Source organism: Camelus dromedarius, chromosome 10 (genome assembly GCF_036321535.1).
Source record: "Camelus dromedarius isolate mCamDro1 chromosome 10, mCamDro1.pat, whole genome shotgun sequence".
NCBI classification, from domain to species: Eukaryota; Metazoa; Chordata; class Mammalia; order Artiodactyla; family Camelidae; genus Camelus; species Camelus dromedarius.
Genome location: NC_087445.1, coordinates 50,408,184 through 50,427,883, shown reverse-complemented (window position 1 = coordinate 50,427,883; position 19,700 = coordinate 50,408,184). Strand labels below are relative to the sequence as shown.

General features: G+C 39.7%; 1 protein-coding gene across 3 annotated transcripts in view; it reads left to right on the top strand.

Moving 5' to 3' along the window:
• The window catches only part of ALG2 (ALG2 alpha-1,3/1,6-mannosyltransferase), a 582,719-nt gene that overhangs the window by 411,250 nt on the left and 151,769 nt on the right, over positions 1 to 19,700 (top strand). Inside the window, exons 1-2 of one of the 3 annotated variants that reach the window (XR_010382754.1) lie at positions 4,198 to 4,389; positions 6,421 to 6,583. The exons of the other annotated variants lie outside the window; for them this stretch is intronic. The gene's annotated coding sequence lies outside the window, so the exon portion shown is untranslated. Of the gene's footprint in view, positions 1 to 4,197; positions 4,390 to 6,420; positions 6,584 to 19,700 lie in introns of those variants that run through there. 3 annotated transcript variants of the gene reach the window in all.

The window sequence follows — 19,700 nt, the reverse complement described above, 5'->3', positions numbered from 1 at the left end:
GGGAACTGTACAGTTATGAGAATTTTTCTTTGTTTTCTTCTTCTTTTCTTCCTACTTTCTTTTTCACTTCCTTCAAATTTACCTGTACCTTGGAGAACATTCCTCTTCTGCCAATCCTCTCTTGTCTTAAAGCCCAAATTATGGAATTTCTTGGGTCTGGCTAGCTTTACACTCTCATCTGCAAACCTATTTTCTATTTCGTCCCATTGGCTGGTAATGATTTCCAGTTTGCTGCTTATTGTTTATAATATCCTTTTTATAATTCTTTGAAGCTTGTGAGTATAAAGAAGGGTTGATTCAAAATCTTCCTGTTTCTAAATTTCTGAGAAATGCTTTGTGAACCATTTCTTTTCTCTGTTTTTCCTGTCTGCTTCCATTTTATTCCGTCTTATAATAGTAATTACTAATAATACCATTCGAAGTTGTCCTCTTTCATTTAGTTGCCTTTTTTTCTTTCCTGAATTAATGTATTAACTAGTCTACTTTTTTTTTTTCTTTAGAGGTTTGCTGGCCTTGTAACTCAGCAGCCCTCATGAGTCCTCCCCTACTTTGAGTTTTAATAGAGTTCTATTTTTATAGGAGGAGACCCCACAAATTTGATTTAGGAGCAGCCTCACCTTTCTAAATGCAGACTGATAAAGTGGAATAATGTGATATGATACAGAGTCTATCCAGAACTTGTGAGCAAAAAAATTCTGAGTTAGTTATCTGAAAATCAGTAAATAGGAGCTGCATGTGATAAGGTGCAAAAGAGAAGCACTTGGCTATCAGAAGGAGTGTTTCCAGCTCATGAATAATCAAATCAATAGGAAAATATTAATAACCAAGATAACCTGCAAACACAACAGACTCAGAGGTTTGGTGAGGTCTCATGATTCCTCCTTAAAACATGCCAAATGCAATTTTCACTGACTTCAAGAAACAGATACATGATCAGGAAACCTTTGAAAATGGGGAGCTTATTGGGGAGGATGTAGTAGCAACTCTGAGCTGATGCCTACCTATCCTGTCTGTCTGTCAGTCTGTCTCTTCTGGGGTTTCTGCTTTCTCTTCGTCTCTCCTGTTCAACTGCCCTAGGCAGAGACAATCTTATAGGTCCAGACGATTGGCATCCAGAAGCAATTTGTCTGTTAGGCAGCCTTTAGCTCCAGCTGGTCCAATCCAAGCAGCAGAATTTGTTCCACTCAAAGCATGAAGCTTTTATAAACCATTTTTAAAAATTGCGAAAAGGCTACTTTACTTGGAAGGGAGCTGCATAATTGGCACCTTGGAGGCTGTGTAAGGGAAAAAGTAAGAGTATGAGCACCTAATAAAACAAACAAACAAACTAAAAGTTCTGGCTGAGTTAGAAAGGAAATAGAAGAGACTTTTTTGGATTTTTCCTGTGACATTTTCTGCCATCTTTTGCCTCCATGCCTTCTGCTTTGATGCATGAGGTTGAATTAAAAAGTCAATATTTGAACATTTTTCCTTTACAAATATGGCTTTTTCACTAGCTTTCATTTAATATCTATTACTTGAAATACCACTGGCTTCCTCTGCCAATTTTTGTATCCAAATCCTACTTATCCTTTAAGGCCCAATCCAAATGCCAGTTCACCATCATGAACCCCACCCTCCTTGAGTCTTCCAGCTGAAAGGAACCATGCTGCCCTCCCAAGTCTCTGAATATTAATTTAACATGACCCTAATCACTGCCTTCGTTGTATTGTAGGTGTTCTCCTACATGGCTGATCTCAGCTTCTAACCATGAACTTCATTTTTGAACCCACTTCCCCTTTTCCCCAATATCAACTAGCACCACATCTAGCAAAGAGTAAGGGCTTGTGGCAGACAGAATAATGACTCATAGGTTACCTTGCTTGGCAAAAGGGAATTGAGGCTTCAGATGCAATTAAGGTTGCTGATCAGGTGACCTTGAGATAGGGATCATCCAGGTGGGCTCAGCTTAATCACATGAGTCCTTAAAAGTGAAAGAAGAGCCAAAAGAGATGATCAGGGTGATGCAATGTGAGAAGGACTCAACCTGCCATGGCTAACTTTGAAAATGGAAGAAGGGGCTATGAGCCAAGAAATGCAGGCAGCCTGTAGAATCTGGAAAAGGCAAGGAAACAGATTCTTCCTCCCTTGAGAATCCAGAAAGAATACAGCCCTGCCAATACCTTGATTTCTACCCAATGAGACCCCTGTCTGACTTCTGACCTACAGAGCCATAAGATAATAAATTTGTGTTGCTTTAAGCCACAGTTTGTGATAAGTTGTTACAACAACCATAGAAAACAAATACGAAGTGCAATAAATATTTGTGTAATTAGCCAACAGCAGTTATTTTTTATTTCTAAACAAGAATTAAATCAACTCAAATTTCATAGGATCTCACATTTAGAAGATTTTTATTTATGGAGATGAATAGGAATATAAATCTTCTTTCTCTTCATTAAAACACACATTCAAATTTTTTTTAATGTTTGAGAAAGGAGAAGGATCATTCACAGAGAAGATGCTGCTTTCATTTTTTTCTTCTTTTCCATCCCTGATTATAGGCACGTACAATTTTACACTGAAATAATAGTGATAGCAGAAGTATAATTATTTATCTTTTACATTTAATATTGTATAATAAATGTTTTTCTTAGTTCTGTGTAGTCCTCAAAATTGTCATTATAACCATTGCCTTATGTTTATTCAGTTGGGATACCAAAATTCACTTCTATTCCTATTCAGGGATCATTGGGTTGTTTCAAGAATATCTCCTTACACTTAAAGAAAATACTAAAATTGATTTTTGTCTTCATTTAGCTTTTATTTCCTGCTGAGTTACTGCACAGCAGATTTCCATAACTGAGACAACTGAGAGAAAGGGTCAGAGTGGTAGTCATGGTGCTTGATAGCTGTCACTGGGGTGTCCCCAAGGAGAATGTACAGAATCTCCCATTTCACAACAGTCTTTGTCAGCATTTTGGAGTTTATCATAGTTGTTTATATTTGCACTGCTTTGATTCCTAGACAGGAGTAACATTTATCCATTTGTTATATTTCATTAGTTCTGTTATTATTGAGCAAAATATGCTTACAGCCTTTGCTCATTTACCTGTTAGGGACTTGATGGTTTTCTAATAAATAACACTTTTAAAACACCCTTTAGAAAATGCAGTTCTTAACTTTCTGTCAAGTTTATATACATGTGTTTTTCATCTAGCCTGCTTTTTAATTTTAGCTATGAAGGTTTGGATTTGTTTGTTTGTATAATTTGAGGGGAAAATTCAACCAACCAAAATTCAACCAAAAACATCAACAACAAAATGAAACAACGTTTATGTTATCTAAGTTCCATGAAGTAGACTAGGCAACTCAGAATAAATTTTTAAAAGTTTGGAGTATTGTGTGAATAACCTATCCATGGTGGCTTTAATTTTAATCTGTTAACTGATTATATAACATATAACATTAAGAGCAGTTTATTATTTGTGGCAAAATTTCTGTAGCTTGTTTAATTTTCCTTTATCTCCTGACAAAGCTGTAATTTGAAAATGAGCAAAAACCTTAAAATTAAATCAATTCAAGAAAAACCAACCTCTACTTCTTTGTTAACATTTTTTCTGATTATAAAAATAGTGTAAGTTTATTTTATAAAAATTTAAAATGACAAGAAAGAATTTTAAAATAAACAAATTTCAACTCTGACTCATCATCTAGAAATAATTCCTGCTACACTAAGGCATATTCTCTTTCAGTCTTTTTGCCAACTAGGTGTGTGACTACATACAAATTTCCACAAATTTTTGATTATACAATTTTGGATCATACTATTTAATCACTCGTTATTTTTGGATGACATTTTTCCCATTTAATTAAATACTTTTGAACCAACTGTATCATTGAATAACATAATCTACATGGACTAATTGAGTTCTACCTTAGAAGCAGTTTGAACTGAAGTCTTGCAGGAAGTCCTGAAGGAAGTCTTCTCATCCCTTAGTAGAAGTATGAATCCAATTTTTTTGCCCATGGTTCTGAGATCACATATGTGGAGCCTCCCGGGAGCAGCTGACAAAAGTCTTCTAATGGAGGACCAAAACTCTCCCTGTGGCTACTCCATGTCACGCACCCCCGTCCACCTCCTGAAAGTCCACGCACATTGTGTTCCAAGGCACTGCTTATTTTTAGGAGATGTTTTCCTCTTGTTTCTGCAGCTGTTTTTAATCACAAGCTTTGGGCACTACATCCCAAGGAAACCGTGGCAGAGACAAAGGTGGTAAAGAAGGAAGAGAAAAGGCACTTATCAGAACCATCTTGCACACCCTGTTGATGGAAAGGAAACAGCCACTTCACATGTACTACTGCGCTGTGAACAGAAAAGCAGAGGAGGCAGGGCCAGACAAACTTGATGTAAGTCCCCACATTGCCATTTAATTGCCAGCTGGGTAACCTGAGGGAAATCCCTTAACTGAACTTTAATCTCCCCCTCTGTATAAAAATAAATACACCACTAAATTATAAGGGTTAAGTGCTTATGGAAAACTGCTTTGTAAATTATAATGACCATTTCTGTACCTTGAGAAGAGAGGAAGCAGGAACTTATTTGGCTTTTATTTTTTATTCATTGTACTTTTACAAATTATCAGCAACAAAATGAACCAACACATATATATCTGAAACTCTAAAAAGGAGATTAGATAATTCAGAAGGAATTGAAGCTTTGAGGAAAGCTACACTAGAAGCTGTAACAAATCCCCAAATTCCATTGGCCCAGCACAATAAAAGTTTTGTAGCTCTTGGGAACATCCAGCACAGGGGTTGCTGGTTGGTAGGCAGTCTTCCAGGGACCCGGGCTCCTTCCATGTTGTGGCTCTGTCCTTGTCCCCTGCATTCAGCCAGCAGATGAGGAAAATGAGAGGGGGGGGAGAAGGCACATGTCTGCTTCTCAACCGCCACAGACAGAAAGTGACACCCATCAATTCCACTCACATTCCGTTGGCAGGAATCGATTTCATAGCACACTTCACCACAAAAGAAGCTGAGAAATGCAGCCTCGGTTTGGTGAGCAGCTTTGCAGCCTGCCACATAGATTAATATAATTAGTAGAAGGAAATAAATGCCAGGAATAGTTGCTAGGATGGAGAATTATCCTACTTGGGCTAAAACTGAATGATACAGTTTTCTTTGTGGAAGTATAGTCTTGTTAACAGCACACTGTTATATACTCTCATAAGTGGATGGTATTATAGCATCCTCCTTTTTTTTTTATTAAAGTGTAGTTGATGTACAATATTGTGTTAGTCTCAGGTGTACAGCATAGTGATTCAGTTTTTTTTCTGATTATATTCCATTATATGTTATTATAATATATTGAGTATAATTCCATTCTAATATGGAAAAAAATTCCTAAGTCAGGCTGCTGGCTCAGATCCGGCCTCTGCCTCCAATAGCTGTGTGGCCTTAGGCACGTTATCTAGCCTCTCTAGGCTCCTGATTTCTTATCTGTAAGGAGGGAGTAAAGAGCTATAAAGCTCTTAGTATAGTGCCTGGAACACAGAGGGTGCCCCACACATGTTAGTTCTGTGACCATCATCACCACACCTTCCTCAGTCCACCTCACGTCGTTCACCTATAACAACCCCTGCTTGAATGTGCAGTTCAGAGAATTGGGCAAAGAATTTGTTATTCAAATAAATAACTTTTCCTGAGTGCACTAGCTGTGAAATCTGCCAGTGAGGATGTGCGAAGTGTGATTATTTTGATGATGGGAAATTGGAAAGAGAATGTTCTAAATCATGGCTTGCCAATCCTTTTCATAGTCAAATATAATATTAATAGATATCATTTATTAAATACCCACTTCTGTGAAAAGTGCTAAACTGGGCTTTTGATAAATTCACTTTCATCTGATTCCCCATCAGGTAGGTGTTACTGTCACCTGTTCTACAGAATGAACAGCAATAACAATGAAGATGACCCCCAGCAGAGGTGCTCGTAATTTGCCCAAAGTCATACGGTTGATAAAAGGCAGAGTCAGGATTTGAGTCCAGGTCTGTCCAGCTCCAGGTCTAGTCTCTGCCCAAGGGGCACACTACTGCCCGTGTTCCTTTAATGGGGTTCTTTCTTGAATGTGGCAGGAAAGAATCACAGTATTCTCATGACACTTCATTGTTTTCAAATTTCATGCTATCTTTTGATGCTCTCATATCACCCTGGGAAGTAAGCAGGGCAGATGTACTATCCACATTTGACAGAGAGGAGAAACTAAGACTCAGGGACCACCTCCCTGTGTTGTGTGAGGGAGTCAGTAACAATAACAGCAAGCATTTCCTGAACACTAGCTATCTACATAGTGAGAAGTACTTTGTATACATTTCTCATTGAGTGCCCTTGAAACTTCAAGAGATGAGTGCCTTTATTATCCCCGTTTTGCACATGCAGGAACTAGCACTTAAATATTAGAATCCTGTGCCAACCAACCAGCATACAATGAAGGAGACAAAATTAAAACCTGTTTCAAACCTGAAGAGACTGATAAATTCTGCCTACCACACCCGCTGTCTGGAAGAAAAGAACAACAACAACAAAACCACTCATCCATTCAGTAAGTATTTCCTGAGCATCTACTCTGTGATGTGTGGCAGGACCCAGGCAGACAATGGCCCTGCTCTCATGGAGTGACAGCTTAGTAGGAAAAGATAGATGATAAACAGGGAAACAAATTGGTAAACAATATACTGTCAGATAGAAATAGTGTTATTGAGGACATAGAACAGGTTAAAGGGGTAGAGGATGACAGGGGTTGGTAGACAAGGTGGTGATGTTTGGCCAGGTGCATCCAGCATCCAGCCAAGCAGACCTCTCCAGGAAGACATCCCAGTCTAAGGAAGCAGTGAGTGTATTGGCTTTGAGGTGTAACAAAGCTTGATGTATTTGGAGAAGAGTAAGAAAGCTGGAATGACCATAGATTATAGCTAACAATACAGTAACACCAGAGCTGGGAACAAGGAGACTCAAGAATGGAAATGCAAACATCCTAATTATAAATACTAACAAATCAAATCCAGAGTATATTTTTAAAAAATATTTTGTCCAAAAAGAGCTTATCCACAAGGCAAAGGACAATTCAATAGTAGAGAAATTCATCCTGTAATTCACCATGGAGATGACATAATAATAATTATCTCAATAAATATAAGAAGCATGCAATAAAATTTAACATTCAGAATGAACTTTTTAAATCTCAGGAAGTCAGGAATGGAATGTAAGTTCTCAGCATAAAAAAAGGCTATCTATCAGAAATCATCCACAGTGAAGTACTTAATGGTGAAATCTCAGAAGCATTCCCACTAAAGATAAGGGCAAGACAAGACAGGGCGCTGTCATTGACATTAGGCATTATTGCTCCAGAGGTCAAAAGACGAGGAAAAGAGAGACATAAAGCTTAGAAAAAAAAACAAAAACCTCACTGTTTGCAGATAATATGATTGCCCACCTTAAAAAAAAAAAAAAAAAAAAAGCCCAGAGGATCATCTGAAAACTATTGGAATAGGAAAGTTCAAAAGTCTATGGATAGACACATCAACATACTTAAGCCAATAATTTTCCTATATACTAGTACTAATCAAATAATAATTTTAAAGGATTCAATTTATAACAAAAAACATAAAATTCCTAGAAAACAAATATAATTTTTAAATGTGCAAGATCTATTTGAAGATAAAATAACATGAAAATCTAAATATCTGAAGTGATAAAGCTGGTTGGGAAAACAGTATTGAAAATATACTGATTTACCCCACATTTATTCATCAAAGCAATTCTAGTCTAAATTCAGCAGCATTTTTTATTCAAGTCTTATCCTACCAGATGTCAAAACATATGGTAAGCTATAGTAATTAAAATGGTCTAGTACTGGTGCAGGTATTGACAAATTGATCAATGGAACAGATTAGTAAACCAAGAATTAAACCCAAGTATATGTGAAAATTAAGTATACAATAAAGGTGGTACCTCAAATTAGTAGACATACAATGGACTAATCCACATGTGAGATTGCACCAATTATTTATTTCATTTGGGGGGAAAATTAAATTCACTCCATCCATCCACAGAACCTTCAGATGAGTTAAAGAACAAAACTTTTAAAATGTTAAAAGAAAATATAGGAGAATTTTTTAATGAATTTAGAATGTTAAGTCCTTCCTAAAAAAAAAAAAAAAGACAAAATGTAGAAACTATAAAATTTTTGTAGATTTAACCTAGTAAAATATATAAAATTTTACAAGTCAAAATACACCATAAGTCAAGTTAAAAGACAAGCCAAGTTAAAAAGACTAGGAGAAAATATTTATAACACACTTAACAGGTAAAAGATTAATACTCAGAACACACGGAGTTTCTAACAAAAAGGAGAGAAAAAGACAACTCACCTGTAATATTTCATGAAAGAAATAAACAGACAATTCACAGAAAATTAATAATTCACCTAATAATCACGGAAAGTTGCATTAGTCATGGAAAAGAAAATCATTTGACAAAAAGTAAAAAAGTATAGATACCAAGTGTTGGCAAACATGAGGAGAAACAGACATTCTCATACACACTATGCATGTAAACTGGTGAAGCCAATTGATGAAGGCTATTTGAAAACATCTGTCAAAATCTCAAATGCACACATCAATTGATCCAGCCATTCCACTCCTAGGACTCTTCCCAAAAGAAATACTTGTCTGTGTGTCCCATACAACTCATTGTACAAGTTTTTGTACAAAGATCAGGAATATCCATCACAGTATTGTGTGCAGTAGTGGAAAAATAAAAGCCTAACTTATTATTAATAGACAGGGGAATAGTTATATAAATTATGGTCTATCCATTCCTCAGAAAGCAGAGTGCATTAGAGATATGGTGATAGTAAGATCTCCACTTAGTGAAAAAAGCAAGCAGCTAAATGATCTGTGATTCATACGCGTATATGTATAAATGCACAAAAAGGGGAGAATCACATCCACACTTCCTCTGGGGGTGGGGAGGAGTGGGAAAACGGGAGTTTGCCTCTTTTTATACATAACATCTGTCTCCTTTAGATCTTTTACAAAAAGAATTGAATTATTGTATCATTTGAAGAATAAAGAACATATCATTTGAAGCATGGGTTACCTTCCACCATTATAACTGTGTAGCTGGAGGATGGGATAAGACGGAAAGAGGGAGCAATGACTTGCAGATTCACATCTCAGGGGTTCAGGTCCTTGGCCTTGAGATTCAAAATAAAGGAAGAAAAGGAGGAAGGGGTACAAATCACCCAGAGAGGTCTCAGATTGAAGGGGACCCACCTTTTTGGTCACCACATATCCCCCTTGGTCCTGGGTGGATCTGCTTCAGTGCCACTTGTCAATGAGCAGTCCCTCAAATGGCCAGCTCCCCTTCTGACTCATCTCAGACACCTCCAGTTCGTCATTCTCACAAGAGACTTCAAGATGCTTTTCCTATCATTTATTACATTGGCTTGCACACTCCTTGTTATATAGAACTCAAGGATTTAGACTAAGGTGTCTGATCAGGCTTTCTTAGGACAGATCTCTTCCTCCTGACTTACCACCCACACCTGCACACCACCCGACCCCCCGCTGCCCCAACCAACACAGCTGGGAAAAAAAATTTAACTTATACTACAGTCTCAATACATGGCAGCTAATAATTCAGCCCTTAAATAATTACAAGCTTATGGGAATCAATACTTAAGACTCCAATAAAACTATGAATTGCAACATCACTGTTACCATTCTTAATTACTGAAATAATTACTGTGCATAATATTTTGAAGTTATCAAGTACTTTTAATTTATTATTTAAATGATATTTACAATAACCCAGTGAGTTATACAAGACAGAGATTATTTTCCCATTCCATAAGGAAATTGAGCCCAGAAAGGGAATGGGATTGCCCCAAATCCCATCACTAATAAGAGGCAGAGCCAAGACTTAATACAGGTTTTCTGATTCTAAAACATGTGCTCTTTCTACATAAACCCAGCTCATTACAAAATAATACATAATATCACATTTACTCAAGCTCTAACCTGGTAAATTTAACCACCAGCCTTATCCCTAACCCAGAAATGAGGACTCCTAATGCCCTGGGCCCCTAGACCAGCTCCCTTAGAGTCCTTGCCCTGGACCCAGCCCTTATTCCAGAGGCCCTCGCCTCAGTAAATCATTCCTAATCCAATTCAATGGGCTGCTCTGCCACAGCAGACCAGAAATAAAGAACTGAGCGGTTGGTAGTGGGGGCAGTAGGAACCTTTGAGTCACAAGCTGTGCTGTTCTCTTTGTTTTTACTCAAACACGAATCTTTGTTCTACGATGCAAATTTTGAGAAGTTGATGCCAATCTGCTCTGAACAAAAGAATTTTGGTCTGAAAAAACAAAACTTGTAACGGGAAGTCTGGCTTTCCTAGTTGCGCTTTTGAGCATCTGCCTCTACCCACCAGCCCCCTGTGTTGGGTCTCTCCCAAAGGTAGACACAAACTTTGAGGAAAACTTCTTGTGTTGCTTACCAGTTACAGAAGTCAAGGAGAGAACAGAGTGTTATATGTCTATGTGTCAAGGTTTCTAAAATGAGCATCCTCATAATTCTTAAGAGGTTGAAGCAGCTGACCCTAAAGGGCCCTCCCTCAACACCTCAAAGATCCTTGGTTTCAATGGACATTTATCAAAGACCCGACCTTCTACTTCTTCCAAATGGAATTTTCCATTGGCTTTATTGTCACAATATTGTATTAATGATGCTGTTTTAAGCATATATATTTATTAAGCAAATAATTATTTAATTAAAGTGTGCTTTTTCCATGTTCTCTTGTAATACTCAGCCATATACCAAAAAAAGTATAAATAGACCAAACTTTTATTCTGCTAACCTACACTGACTATCATAAGCGTTTGTGCATGTTGATACACAGATTTTCTAATCATTTTAATAGTTAGATAATACTTCATTTATGGTTACATCTCAATTTACTTAATATCCTATTGTTGGACATTGAATTTGTTCATAATTTTATTGAAGTTATAAATAATGCCTTTTTGAGCATCTTTGTGCATGAGGCTCTTTTATCTTCTATTGAATGATTTACTTACTCTAAACTTCTAAAGGAGGGAAAGTATTGGATTGGAGGACATGGATATCTTTGTAATTCTTCCTAGATTTTGACAAACATTTAAAATCAAAGTCAATCCATTAACCTCAACATTGGACATTAATTTCAATTTTGCTGCTATTAATCACAACTATATTAGTGGGGTTTTTTAAATATTTTTGTATTTTCTTTCTCAAATCCTTATTTAGTTTTATTTGCCTTAAAACAGCCTTACTTATCTTTCTTACAATCACAGGGATGGGGGCATTTTGAAACATTTAAAAGAAATGTATAGATACACATCTCATATTTTAATTTCAGATGAAAAAATAAATATTACATACCAGCTCATATGGAAAATATGAAATAAAGAAGTCAACCTATATCTGCCACTTTCAGTAATGGATTTTCCTCTTGAATCAAAGGAATTACTCTTTGTATCCAGATGCCTCCTTCACTGATTTCATGTGCCTGAAGGGAGTAAGCATGGCTATTTAAAAAAAAACAACTCCCAAGGGCCATCTCAGCCCCATTGAATCAAAATCTCCAGGAAGGACCTAGGAATCTGTTTTGCGTGGATTGAGGTTCGGTTGAATCATAAATGTCTCCTAGGCCATACTTGTCATCAGAGAAATTTGAAAGCACCTACTTTAGAGCTTAGGTCACAGCTGGCCTGGTGTAGGGTGGGCAACAACGTGGCGAGAGAGACTGTGGAGACCATGGAGAGAGTTGCTAACACGACTCTGAATAATAACATATAGCACTTACAACTTTGCAGGCAGAAGCAATTTTATAAACAATGCGGCAAGTAGGAAACTGTTTCTCTTCTTCCCCGAGACATTCATCTGGAGTGACTGAGAACCAGAGAGGGGTGCTTCATGAGAGTCTTTGGGAATCGATCCACACCAGAGAGCTCAGACTGAGCAGGGCAAAGGACTCTGGAGGAGAGGACAGGGTCCCTGGTTAGGGTTCCCAGGATGGTAGAGATTTGACGGGAGTGGCTGAAGGATGAGGGTGTTTTTAGAGAGGAGAACAAGGAGGAGCAAAGTCAGGAAATGGGATCTGTTTACCTTCCCTTGAAGATGAGGAAGGCAGATGCTGAGCAAAAAGTAGATTCACCCCACTCTCAGCCTCTCACACCCCCTCCATCCTCCAGGGCTAAGAAGGTAGCCCAATCATAACCCAGGCTCAGATTCTGCACACAGTGTTCATAGTACTTGACTTGATTAACATTGTAATGTTAAAATTCTCCCACATGATTAAAAATTCTTTGAAAAGATCATTTTAAAGAATATCATTACCACATTTTACTTAAGTATTTCCCATGTTTGGACTGTTAGATTACTTCTATTTTTCACTATTACACATGATGCTGTGATAAACCTCTTTATTTATATCATGACCCATAAACCCAATTTTTTTCCGTCTTTATTTAGGTAAACTTTAAAAAAAAAAAAAAAAAACCATATACATGGAAAAGCGCACAGTGTAAAAGTGTACAGCTTAATGACTTTTCACAAAGCAAACACTCCATAGAACCACCACCCAGCTCAAGAAACAGTATTGTCAGAACCCCTGTTGTGCCCCTGTGTAGTCATTACACCTCCCCCCAGGGTAACATTATCCAACCTTCAACACCAATAGATTGAATTTTATATATTACATACATCTTGTGTATATATCACTTGTACATAAATTTGTATTTGAATTTTATATAAAATTCACAGCTCTTGCATCTGGTTCCTTTTGCCTAATTTTACATTTGTGAGATTCATCCATGTTTTTGCTTGTAGCAGTAGTTCATTCATCTCCATTTCTTTTTTTTTCCTATTTCAAAAACTATTTTATTATCAGGCCAAGTTGGTAACACAGAGCATCTCCATTTCTTTTGTATTTTGTTCAGTATTTCTACTTCTTAGCAGGAGCGTTAGTTAGGCTGCTCCAAGCTACTCCATCTTAGCCAGAAGCTGAAGTCCACTTATTTCTTTTTCTTAAATTCTAAGTAGAATTCCTGGGCAAAAAAAGAAGCAAACATTTTTTTAGGCCATGGCATACTGCATTCTGCTAATTGCTTTCCATAAAAGCTGCAACAATTTACACTCAAGAAAAAACATCAAATTCTTTTGAGGGATGAGTGTCAGGAGTCATCCTAATAACAATTTTTAAATCCTAGTAATATTTTATAGTGTAAGTACTACATGACAACTAATATATGTTGTCAACATTAAAATGCTGATAATCACATTTTATAAGGCCCTGTGAGCTAATTTATTATTTAATTCTCATGGAACTCTGAGAGGTAAATTTTATTACTGTTCCATGACCTATAAGCCCAATTTTTTCCCTTCTTTATTTAGGTAAACTCTTTTAAAAAACAAAATAAACCATACATTTTAAAGATGAGGAAACTGTGGTTCAGAAAAACTTAAGTGATGAGCTGAGTCACATGGTTAATGAACATCAGAGCATGGACTTGGGCCCAGGTTCTCTGCCTCCACAGACAGCCGTCCTTGCCCAAGCCAGGCTGTGTCTTGCCTAAATTGCTGAAGAAGTACATCCCAGATACTGCAGGACAAAACCAGATGCCTTGGAGAGGGGTGTACCATCCCTGGGTATGGAAATGACTGTCCATCAAAGCCCAGTTCAAATTTAACCCCCTTCCTCACATGACCCTCCCCCTCATCCACCCAAGTGGAGCCCATCCCCTGTACCAGGAAAGGGCTCTCGCCAGCAGGATATTGAAATGTCATTGCTGAGATCATTAAGTCCAGGGATTGCAAGTAGGAGGCACATATTTGTTACACTCTTCCCCCTCATGCCAATGCAGACATAACTAGTCAGTCACCACCTAGGCACTGTCTACTACTCTGAGCCCATCTCTCCCTCTCCTGATATACTGGCCTTATCTCTGTTCCTTGGACATGCTGACTTCCAACCAAGCTTGCATTCTGCACATTTGCTGCAACCAGACCTCATGACTAGACCTATTTTGTCATTTAGGCCTCAGCTCAAATATCACCTCCTCACAGAGATTTTGGCTGACCCCCCAATCTAAAGTAACATCACTTTCTCTGATTTTCTTGTCTGAAATATCATCATTTTTTAGATGTAGTGTATTTAGTTGTCTGCTTGTATTGCTGTTGTTGTGATTCCCTGAGTACAGAAGCCTCTTCTGATGTGTTCACCAATCCCCAGTTCCTAGAAGAGTCCTTGGTACTTAGTAGTTGCTCAATTAGTAGTATCTGAGTCATTTAATCAAGATGCATTTTTCTGCTGAGTCCAAATACGGTATTAAAATCCTTCCCATCACAGCATTAGGGCCATTTGCTACTAGCAATCAGAATTGAGACAAGAGATAAAAACTTTTTTATATACCTAACTTTGATTCCCCCATTTTACAGAAAGGGAAACTGAGGCCCAAAATAAGAGACATGCCTTCTCCAAAGCGAGCGAATGAGTGAGGGTCAGAGCTGGGACTGGTGCCACCTCCTTCCACCCTTTTGTCTTACACACCTTTCCCTACCACATAGCCATGCTGGAAAGAGTTTTTGTAAACAGTCAACCACAAAACAGAAGAGTAGGCCCCATTTGCTGCAGGAACTTGCCTATGAATTACACACCTAATTACCAGCTGCCTTTTTTCCCATTCTGTGGGTAGAAGTCTGATCACATGTAAGATTCTCCCTGTGTTTCCGTGGATACAAAGCGATCCTAATTTCAAACTCCCTTGTAAATGGCAAATGAGTGAACTTAATTTTAATAAAAACAAGGAAAATCATACGTGTGAACTTAATAAAATCTAATTTGGGCAATTTGGAGTTCATAAAATAATACCTTTATGTAAAAACTAGCAATTAGCTTTATGAAACAATACAGTGAATCTTTGGCATTGAGGAGGGTTGGGAGCCAGAAGACTCCAGGGATAAGAAATGTGACAATAATGTAGGAAAGCTAACAAAGCAGGGGTGCATGGTTCTCAGTGTTAGATGATTCAAGTTCAAGACCACAAACTACCACTTTGCTCTGTGACCTTGAGCAAGTCACTTTCCCTCTCTAGACCCTGGTGTCCTTGTTTTTAAAATGAGGTTAGTAAAACCTACTTTGTCTAGTAGGATGGTTGTACAGACAGATAAGAAAATGAATGGGCAAGAGATTTGTGAAAGTGTCCAACAGTTGTTATTTCATCATCTCCCCCATCTACATTCTTCCCAGCAAGGAGGGGAAAGAAGGTTCATGGACAGTTTAACCTGGGTCAGGAGATAAGGGGTGAAGTGGGCTGGAGAGCAGGTGTATAACCCTCCACATTCACCATGCGTTAAGGCCTCAGGGACCTAAGACAGGCTGAGAGGGGTGACTCACAGAGATAGTTTACAGGAACCAGAAGCAAATCCACAAGTCAGACTGAGCCTGGAGGATGTCCCAGTCTCCTGCCAAGCAGTCACTCAGGCCCCGCACATAAGTGCCTCTGACAGATTCCCTTCACATACAAGTCTTTTCAGGCAAGCTGTATCATTCCCATTTTACAGATGAGAAAAATGAACCTCTGGGAGGTGCTGTGGATAAACTCAGGCCCCACAACCAGGTGACCCAGTCCAGACTCAAGCCAGGTTTTCTGACTTCGCTCTTCAGGCTATTCACATCACCTCCAGGGGGTACAAAAGCACTTGACTGTGAGACTGAGCACCTGTTCTCTGTTGTGTCCTTTCTTCCCCAAGGACACTAGCAGCTTCTATCAGAACTGCCAGAGCCACATCCTCCCCAACCCCCCGCCCCAAAGTGTGTGGTCATCATCACAGAGGCTCCAGCAAGCAACGGCTTTTCCCGGTCCCTCTCCTGAGCAACCACCACTCCAGGCAGAAAGCAATTTTTCCTAGTGCCTTCCCAGAAGCAAAGTAGGTAATTAATTGCACTGAATAACACATTAAATGTACTAATAATTGGGTAGTCACAGCAAAATGATTACTTTGAAGAAATATTACCGATTCCCTGTTGTACTTAACATTTCTCCTTATTTATCATTACCATTTTAATCAATAATATTCACAATACTAATAAATCCATCTTAATTTTAATTGTGTTCAATTGGATGTACCAGTACTTGAGTATTCTGAGCATACTTCATTATTTGTATTAATTTAAGATCACTTAAAGGCAAATTATGGAGTTTGTACTTTCAAGTGGGTCGGTAATTACGACAAAGTTTCTCCAGATTCAGCATTTTCAAGCACTGAGGACGGTGAGGTGTCAGGCATCTGCCCTTTTCTGTTAGCACAGGGGTCAGAGATGCAGAAAATGAAGGAAGACTCTCAAAGCCACCCACTTGAATTAGCATATCCTGGCCTTTTGAAAAATGTTGGGGTCTCTGAAAGTATGATTAATAATAGCTCAGTGACTTTGCCTACGCTTATGCCACCTTGTCATGAATGCGGCACTCATCCATTCACCCATCAGCACCAGGGCCAACCCCACACTAGGCACCAGAAGACGTGGGGGATCAGAGAAAGACGAGGTAGATAGTGTCCAGAGGTCCTGAAAGAGGTTCAGCTGAAGGGTGGCAGCAGTCAACAGACAGAATTGGTCAATAACAGGCAACTGAAAGGCTGAGAGAAGACCTCTAGAGCAGAAGCATTTTTCTGGGTCTTGAAATGGCTGGGAGTAGGGCAGCCGACTCCAGCCTTGGCAGAGAGCCAGCTGCAAGATTCCCAGCAGAATGAGGGTTTCTAGATGTGGCACAGAGGTGGCAGTAGAGAAGGACCAGAAGAAGAACGGCAAGGACAAAACTGCCCCTCGGACATGGCTTTGATTGGATGGTTGGGGGTTAGCAATGCCAGAGTGAAGGAGGAAAGCCAGGAGGAAGAAGCCAGGTGTAGGAGGTAAGAAGATGAGTCTTCTTAGGCACAACTGAGCCTGAGGGGCCAGGGAGCAGCCAGGTGGAGACACCTAGCAGATGAAGCAGAGAAGCTAGCTAAAGCCCAGAGGAGTGGTCAGCACTGGGGAGAGAGGTCTGGAAATCCTCAGGAAGGGAGTCCAATGGGAGAGAAAGGTGACAATTAGAGCCCTGGCATCTGTAGGCCTCACCTCACAGGTATGTACATGCTAATGTTCACAGCACTGCAGTCCCTGACCCCCCTCGGAGCTCCCAGCCTAGGAAACTCCTCCCCTTCTCTGCCCAAGGTCTAGCATATAGGGCATATCTTTTGAGTCAGGTTGTACTGAATTGAAACTACACAACAGCTGTATTGTCACTGGCCCCATTTTGTGTGGACGTGCTGGTGCCTGAGGAGGTGGGTACAGGTGCTACCTGCCCGGAGCCGTGGTTCTGGGAGCTGTAGGTCTGTGTGGGCTGTGTCTCCATGGCCACTCCACAGAGCTGAGACAGTGAAGTTCTGGCACCTGCAACAATTTGCTAGGGTGGTTGCAACCAATGCTAATGATTTATAGAAACCTAGAACTTGTAGAAGGAGAGGAAATCATTGGGAAAGAGGCTCCACCTCCTGGTAATATTCAAAACCGACATTTCTTCAGCACTTTAAAGCTTATAAGCTTCTGTCAGCTTTTTAAATCTCATTTAGCTCCAAACTTTGATCTGAGTGGTAGTTACCTGAGTATATGCATATGTAAAAAAATTATCAAGTTTACAGTTAAGATTCAGGGCATATTATTCTATGTTAGTTTTATGGCAATTAAAAAACAATAAAAATATATAAGTGGATAAATAACATCTCATTTCATCCTTGTAATCATCCTGTGCACTCAGCATCTTTGTTATCCACAAGTGAAAGAACCTGAGGGTGTGCTACTTGCCCTAGATCCAGGGCTAGTTTGCGGAATGACAGGGAAACTAGAATTAACTGGCATGAATCCCTCACATTTGATTTGGATGCTGGGGAAGATACTGACATGAACAGGGCTTAGAAGGACTGAGGAGGGAGCAATCTTGGTGCCAGAAGGCCCTGTGGAGGTCTTTGAGGCTGAGATCTACTGTCTCCACCAAGCCCTTTTTTCCCTAGACCCAGGTTTGGCCTGGGAAGATATTTTTCCTGGGTACACATTCTGCTTGGATAGAAACTTGGGATGGGCAAAATTCTCAGCATCTCAGGAGTCCTCCAGGTTGCTCCCCACTGGTCTCTCAAAGCTCCTTTGGGAGTTTGTACAAAATGAATACTGCAAAAGAAAATCAACCTGAGGTTGCCAACAGGTTAGACGTCACACCTTATTGTTCATTCAAAAGGGAGCAGCAACCAAGCACCAGAATCTCCCAGGTCCTTGGACCTCTGTAAGGGAATAGGGCTGGCTACTTCCTTCTCTGCCTAGTGCGGGAAACAGACCCTTAAAGCAAATAAAGGCAATAGAATGTGAGAAGTAGAAGAATATACAAAGTGCTATGGGAATCTTGAGCAGAAAGTAACTAATTCTGCCAGGGAGAGTGCAAGGGGTGTGACTTGAGCTGGGCTTCTGAGTATAAATACAAGTTTAGTGGGCAGGAAGGAAGGATGTGCACTCCAGGCAGAGCATAAGCAAATACCCAGAGGTCGAAGAGTATCCAGTGAGGTTGAGGAGCAGAGCGGGGGACGGCTGGAAAGGAAAGGAGGGGGTCAATCACAAAGGGCCCAGGAGTCTGGTTCCTCTGCCTCTACCTGCAAGGACCCACTTGGGGTGCCTGTGGTCTCGGTGGACCCCTAAAAATGTATGCAATCCAGATGTGGCAGGCTTGTCTGTTCTTGTCCTTGTGCCAAGAGCCCCACCGTGACTTGCCTTACCCCAACGTGGAGCTGTCAAGTAGCGCTGATTATGCGGTTTATGGTGGTGCCTTTGATAACTTGGAAACTTTTCCCTCTGGGGTCTGAGAAAATTAGTCCACTTCATTTCTCTCCAAGTTTCTAGCCTCAAGGTGGGATTGAATCTCTGTCGGATATCAGCTTTCAATATGATGAATGGGCTCTTGGTTTCTGTCTTCATGTCTGGAAAGTCCAGATTCCCAGCTGGGGTGACTGATCTACCTCAGGAACATGGCATTTGACAGACACGAGGGACAGAGACTGACCCACAGCTCCCCGGGGATTGGGTTACAGACAGGACTCTGGCAACAAGGAAAAAAATAGCATCTTTTTGCTAAAACTAGGTACTCTTGAAACAGGATTCTACAAACTAGGCTCTACAAACTAGGGATTTATTAAGATAATAACAACTGACTCTGAAATAAATCACACTCATGGCTTTATGTTCTTTCTCACTCACCCTCCCCCATCCCCATTCACCCAGCCAACCTCTTCCCACTTAACCTGATGCATTCCAGGTAGGGCAGACAAAGGTCCAGACCTGTGGTCTGAAGATCAGAATTCAAGTCTCCTCTCTACCAAGTTTACTATGAGGTCTTAGGCAAGACTCCCTGAGAGCCTGTTTTCCTACCTGCAAAATGGATGTAAAAGCAGCTCCCCCCAGAATTGATTGATTTATTCATGTGTTACTCACTGTACCCTTCTGTGCTAGACCTTGTTTTAGAGGCTGGGAACACAGGGGTGACTATAACCTGCCCATATGCTCTGGAGATCCAAGGAGAGAATAAATGTCCTATTGTTC